The sequence below is a fragment of the Hyla sarda genome, unplaced genomic scaffold (genome assembly GCF_029499605.1).
Source record: "Hyla sarda isolate aHylSar1 unplaced genomic scaffold, aHylSar1.hap1 scaffold_1783, whole genome shotgun sequence".
In the NCBI taxonomy this organism is placed as follows: Eukaryota; Metazoa; Chordata; class Amphibia; order Anura; family Hylidae; genus Hyla; species Hyla sarda.
The window spans coordinates 62,838-69,553 of NW_026608428.1; the positions used below are offsets into that span (position 1 = coordinate 62,838).

The 6,716-nt window shown below is 45.0% G+C and overlaps 3 non-coding genes across 3 annotated transcripts; all 3 read left to right on the plus strand.

Annotated features, from left to right (window-relative positions):
* The first annotated feature begins 559 nt into the window (after positions 1-559).
* LOC130313815 (U2 spliceosomal RNA) lies at positions 560-759 on the plus strand. Its single transcript, XR_008861673.1, has one exon. It is a non-coding gene; the product is annotated as a U2 spliceosomal RNA (small nuclear RNA).
* Positions 760-2,863: 2,104 nt separating this feature from the next.
* On the plus strand, positions 2,864-3,054 carry LOC130313809 (U2 spliceosomal RNA). Its single transcript, XR_008861667.1, has one exon. It is a non-coding gene; the product is annotated as a U2 spliceosomal RNA (small nuclear RNA).
* A 2,087-nt stretch (positions 3,055-5,141) lies between these two features.
* On the plus strand, positions 5,142-5,332 carry LOC130313810 (U2 spliceosomal RNA). The gene has a single exon (XR_008861668.1). It is a non-coding gene; the product is annotated as a U2 spliceosomal RNA (small nuclear RNA).
* The last annotated feature ends 1,384 nt before the right edge of the window (positions 5,333-6,716 follow it).

A 6,716-nucleotide genomic window follows, 5' to 3' on the forward strand; every position in this document is an offset into this window, starting at 1 on the left:
GAAGCCGAGAGGAAGTAGTTGAAGCAAAAGAGCCTGAGCTAGAACAGGTTCCAATAAGAAGAGCAGCGGAACAGAAGAAAAAGAAAGAGGTGGAAGAGTTTGTGCCGTCACAATATGGTGGTGTGCTTGGAAGTTTATTGGAGAATCTGTCAGAAACAGAAAGACGGACATTTGATAAAGAAATGATTGAGCTAAAAGCAAGATTTAAGTCACGGGAGGAGGAGGTGCGGGACAAAGTTTATTTTTCTTTTAAGGCGGATATGAATCGTTTCATTGAAGCGTATAAAATTCCAGCCTGGTTGGCATCTCAAGCCAAGAGTGATGTGACTAGAGGGAATATCAGTCTAGGTTTGATTGATTTCCTAACGGTGTATGCTTGGAGGAAGGGAATGACTTTCTAATGGAGATTTGTTAATTAGAAAGTAAGGTATGGTTTAGTTATTTTATGAGTTTTTTCTTTATGTATTGATTTTAAAATGTTTCTTTTTATTTCATTTGGTGTTTAAGAAAAGAAATTAAATTATGTTACCCAAGGATGAACACAATAATTGAGTTTCAAATAAGATCTTGGAACTCTGAGTGAGTTCTGAGGGCAACTTAAAAAAATCTGTTCTTATCAGTTTAATATCTGATACGTCCCCTATCTGGGGACCATATATTAAATGGATTTTTGAGAACGGGGGCCGATTTCGAAGCTTGCTTCCGTCGCCCTATGCATTGACCCGATATGGCAGTATCTTCGGGTACAGTGCACCACCCCCTTACAGGGTTAAAAAGAAAGATTCCTACTTTCATTGCTACCTGCTTGCTGGCTAGCCAGCTAGCCAGCCCTGTGGGCCTTGCTGCTGCTGCAGCCAAAAAACAAAAGGTGGTGCTGCTGCTGCTTCTGCTGCTTCTGCTTCTGCTTGTGTCTGGCCCCTGTTGGAGCGTCCAGGCACAGGACTTCTGCTGCTGCTGACTAAATGGCCTCCTTAATTGGATCATTTGAGTAGCCAGCACACCTGTGCAGGTAGGGCATGACATGATAGGCAGCTGCCTTGATAGCGGGTGGGTGCTGAATGTTCCTAATTGACAAAATAAGATTAATGCTTATGAAGAAATATAAAATCTCATCCCTTCCCCAATATCGCGCCACACCCCTACCCCTTAATTCCCTGGTTGAACGTGATGGACATATGTCTTTTTTCGACCGTACTAACTATGTAACTATGTAACATAACATGGGGGGGAGGGGGGGGGGGGGGGGGTCTCCTGGCTGTTCACACAGGTGTGTCATTGCTGTACATTGACCATGCATTGCTTCTGTGGTATTGCAAAGGCAAAGACAAATGCTTCCAGCCATCCATTGCACAAATGGATTGGTCATCAGCTGGCTGTCTATGTCCCGCATCAATATAGACCAAAGTACAGAGGGTTAGGCTATGCTATTGTGCACCTACCTGATGCATCAGAAGGTGCGAGGCCCTTGCTAAATTCTGTGCACAGACTTTGAGATCTATGCTTTAGACTGTATCTAAACCTGCTCCAACATGGACTGACATTCTGGCCTACTTTCAGCCGATGCGACTTGTCTGTCGCTGAACAGTCGCTTTTTATGTATTCAGCACCTATGTATAATGTTGTAAAAATGCTCTAGAAGCTAAAGTCGCAGAAATGTCACACATATTTGGCCTGCAACTTTCTGTGCGACAAATTCAGACAGGAAAAATCAGTATAAATCCTTAGAAAATTATCCCCCAGTGTCTCCATCTGCTGGCGGTATTGAATAAGCATTGCTGCACTGATGGGGTATGCATTAGACGAAAAAAAAGAAGAAAAAGAAGAATAATACGCCCAGAAAAGAGGCGAAAAGGAGAAAAACGTAAAAAAACGTGAAAAAAAAGTAAGAGGAAGAGAAGGGAAAAAAAGGTGGAAATGGGTTTAAAAGTGATTTCGGCGGAGAAATATATATATATATATATATATATATATATATATATATATATATATATGCGCACACACACACATAGATATAAACGTATTCTCCGTTGAGATATTGCAGCCGCTGCTGTGTCCAGGCCCAGGAGCCTTAGCACTGTGCTGTGATGTCACTCAATACCACTGACATCACTAGGTGTAAACAACATCTCTCCTTTGCTGTGTATGTGACTATGGAGCTGTTTGGTGATGTCGTCTATTACGGCCTTCATAGAAGCAACAGGAGATTGTTGCATCCATCTTGAACCCTCAGAACTACAGTGCTATGATGTCACTCACTTCCACAGGCCTTGCAGAGTGTAAACAACAACAACCCAGCTTTGTTGTGTATGTAACCAAAGGGATTTGTGATGTCACCTAGAACCTTCACAGCAGCGACAGCTTTATGAGGAGCATCAGCACTGCTCTGCCTGAGCAGAACCATCACCGCCATAGGTTGTCAAATAACCCGGATTTAACCCACACAGGTAAGTCCAATGGGGTGCAGGCATGTCCTCTATGCTTACAGCTTCCCGTGGGTGTTGGTTTGATACCGTTTGGGGACAGCCAAGGAGGCATCTGCAGGCAACAAAGGTAGGTGTGTGCTTGTGTGTGTGTTTCCTATGCAGATCCTAAGCCCAGTGTCACATGCAAGTAGGAGGAGTAAGAAGGGTTCCTGGCAAATCCGGGTTATGGATTGCATTTAAAAAGGCCCCGTGGGAGTGCAATGGGCCCCTGTCTTGCTGCTTAGCAATAATGGTATGGGTTTAGGTTCTGCTGTGTGTACTGGTGGTTGACTGCCCCCCAGCCCAGAGTGTGCATGGAAAATTGTCTGGCAGCCTCCCTGACAGCAAGCAGTGATAGTGCCCATGAAGGGGACCTTGTTGGGCCCGCCCCTTTCACGGTTATCGCTTCTCGGCCTTTTGGCTAAGATCAAGTGTAGTATCTGTTCTTATCAGTTTAATATCTGATACGTCCCCTATCTGGGGACCATATATTAAATGGATTTTTGAGAACGGGGGCCGATTTCGAAGCTTGCTTCCGTCGCCCTATGCATTGACCCGATATGGCAGTATCTTCGGGTACAGTGCACCACCCCCTTACAGGGTTAAAAAGAAAGATTCCTACTTTCATTGCTACCTGCTTGCTGGCTAGCCAGCTAGCCAGCCCTGTGGGCCTTGCTGCTGCTGCAGCCAAAAAACAAAAGGTGGTGCTGCTGCTGCTTCTGCTGCTTCTGCTTCTGCTTGTGTCTGGCCCCTGTTGGAGCGTCCAGGCACAGGACTTCTGCTGCTGCTGACTAAATGGCCTCCTTAATTGGATCATTTGAGTAGCCAGCACACCTGTGCAGGTAGGGCATGACATGATAGGCAGCTGCCTTGATAGCGGGTGGGTGCTGAATGTTCCTAATTGACAAAATAAGATTAATGCTTATGAAGAAATATAAAATCTCATCCCTTCCCCAATATCGCGCCACACCCCTACCCCTTAATTCCCTGGTTGAACGTGATGGACATATGTCTTTTTTCGACCGTACTAACTATGTAACTATGTAACATAACATGGGGGGGGGGGGGGGGGGGGTCTCCTGGCTGTTCACACAGGTGTGTCATTGCTGTACATTGACCATGCATTGCTTCTGTGGTATTGCAAAGGCAAAGACAAATGCTTCCAGCCATCCATTGCACTAATGGATTGGTCATCAGCTGGCTGTCTATGTCCCGCATCAATATAGACCAAAGTACAGAGGGTTAGGCTATGCTATTGTGCACCTACCTGATGCATCAGAAGGTGCGAGGCCCTTGCTAAATTCTGTGCACAGACTTTGAGATCTATGCTTTAGACTGTATCTAAACCTGCTCCAACATGGACTGACATTCTGGCCTACTTTCAGCCGATGCGACTTGTCTGTCGCTGAACAGTCGCTTTTTATGTATTCAGCACCTATGTATAATGTTGTAAAAATGCTCTAGAAGCTAAAGTCGCAGAAATGTCACACATATTTGGCCTGCAACTTTCTGTGCGACAAATTCAGACAGGAAAAATCAGTATAAATCCTTAGAAAATTATCCCCCAGTGTCTCCATCTGCTGGCGGTATTGAATAAGCATTGCTGCACTGATGGGGTATGCATTAGACGAAAAAAAAGAAGAAAAAGAAGAATAATACGCCCAGAAAAGAGGCGAAAAGGAGAAAAACGTAAAAAAACGTGAAAAAAAAGTAAGAGGAAGAGAAGGGAAAAAAAGGTGGAAATGGGTTTAAAAGTGATTTCGGCGGAGAAATATATATATATATATATATATATATATATATATATGCGCACACACACACATAGATATAAACGTATTCTCCGTTGAGATATTGCAGCCGCTGCTGTGTCCAGGCCCAGGAGCCTTAGCACTGTGCTGTGATGTCACTCAATACCACTGACATCACTAGGTGTAAACAACATCTCTCCTTTGCTGTGTATGTGACTATGGAGCTGTTTGGTGATGTCGTCTATTACGGCCTTCATAGAAGCAACAGGAGATTGTTGCATCCATCTTGAACCCTCAGAACTACAGTGCTATGATGTCACTCACTTCCACAGGCCTTGCAGAGTGTAAACAACAACAACCCAGCTTTGTTGTGTATGTAACCAAAGGGATTTGTGATGTCACCTAGAACCTTCACAGCAGCGACAGCTTTATGAGGAGCATCAGCACTGCTCTGCCTGAGCAGAACCATCACCGCCATAGGTTGTCAAATAACCCGGATTTAACCCACACAGGTAAGTCCAATGGGGTGCAGGCATGTCCTCTATGCTTACAGCTTCCCGTGGGTGTTGGTTTGATACCGTTTGGGGACAGCCAAGGAGGCATCTGCAGGCAACAAAGGTAGGTGTGTGCTTGTGTGTGTGTTTCCTATGCAGATCCTAAGCCCAGTGTCACATGCAAGTAGGAGGAGTAAGAAGGGTTCCTGGCAAATCCGGGTTATGGATTGCATTTAAAAAGGCCCCGTGGGAGTGCAATGGGCCCCTGTCTTGCTGCTTAGCAATAATGGTATGGGTTTAGGTTCTGCTGTGTGTACTGGTGGTTGACTGCCCCCCAGCCCAGAGTGTGCATGGAAAATTGTCTGGCAGCCTCCCTGACAGCAAGCAGTGATAGTGCCCATGAAGGGGACCTTGTTGGGCCCGCCCCTTTCACGGTTATCGCTTCTCGGCCTTTTGGCTAAGATCAAGTGTAGTATCTGTTCTTATCAGTTTAATATCTGATACGTCCCCTATCTGGGGACCATATATTAAATGGATTTTTGAGAACGGGGGCCGATTTCGAAGCTTGCTTCCGTCGCCCTATGCATTGACCCGATATGGCAGTATCTTCGGGTACAGTGCACCACCCCCTTACAGGGTTAAAAAGAAAGATTCCTACTTTCATTGCTACCTGCTTGCTGGCTAGCCAGCTAGCCAGCCCTGTGGGCCTTGCTGCTGCTGCAGCCAAAAAACAAAAGGTGGTGCTGCTGCTGCTTCTGCTGCTTCTGCTTCTGCTTGTGTCTGGCCCCTGTTGGAGCGTCCAGGCACAGGACTTCTGCTGCTGCTGACTAAATGGCCTCCTTAATTGGATCATTTGAGTAGCCAGCACACCTGTGCAGGTAGGGCATGACATGATAGGCAGCTGCCTTGATAGCGGGTGGGTGCTGAATGTTCCTAATTGACAAAATAAGATTAATGCTTATGAAGAAATATAAAATCTCATCCCTTCCCCAATATCGCGCCACACCCCTACCCCTTAATTCCCTGGTTGAACGTGATGGACATATGTCTTTTTTCGACCGTACTAACTATGTAACTATGTAACATAACATGGGGGGGGGGGGGTCTCCTGGCTGTTCACACAGGTGTGTCATTGCTGTACATTGACCATGCATTGCTTCTGTGGTATTGCAAAGGCAAAGACAAATGCTTCCAGCCATCCATTGCACTAATGGATTGGTCATCAGCTGGCTGTCTATGTCCCGCATCAATATAGACCAAAGTACAGAGGGTTAGGCTATGCTATTGTGCACCTACCTGATGCATCAGAAGGTGCGAGGCCCTTGCTAAATTCTGTGCACAGACTTTGAGATCTATGCTTTAGACTGTATCTAAACCTGCTCCAACATGGACTGACATTCTGGCCTACTTTCAGCCGATGCGACTTGTCTGTCGCTGAACAGTCGCTTTTTATGTATTCAGCACCTATGTATAATGTTGTAAAAATGCTCTAGAAGCTAAAGTCGCAGAAATGTCACACATATTTGGCCTGCAACTTTCTGTGCAACAAATTCAGACAGGAAAAATCAGTATAAATCCTTAGAAAATTATCCCCCAGTGTCTCCATCTGCTGGCGGTATTGAATAAGCATTGCTGCACTGATGGGGTATGCATTAGACGAAAAAAAAGAAGAAAAAGAAGAATAATACGCCCAGAAAAGAGGCGAAAAGGAGAAAAACGTAAAAAAACGTGAAAAAAAAGTAAGAGGAAGAGAAGGGAAAAAAAGGTGGAAATGGGTTTAAAAGTGATTTCGGCGGAGAAATATATATATATATATATATATATATATATATATATGCGCACACACACACATAGATATAAACGTATTCTCCGTTGAGATATTGCAGCCGCTGCTGTGTCCAGGCCCAGGAGCCTTAGCACTGTGCTGTGATGTCACTCAATACCACTGACATCACTAGGTGTAAACAACATCTCTCCTTTGCTGTGTATGTGACTATGGAGCTGTTTGGTGA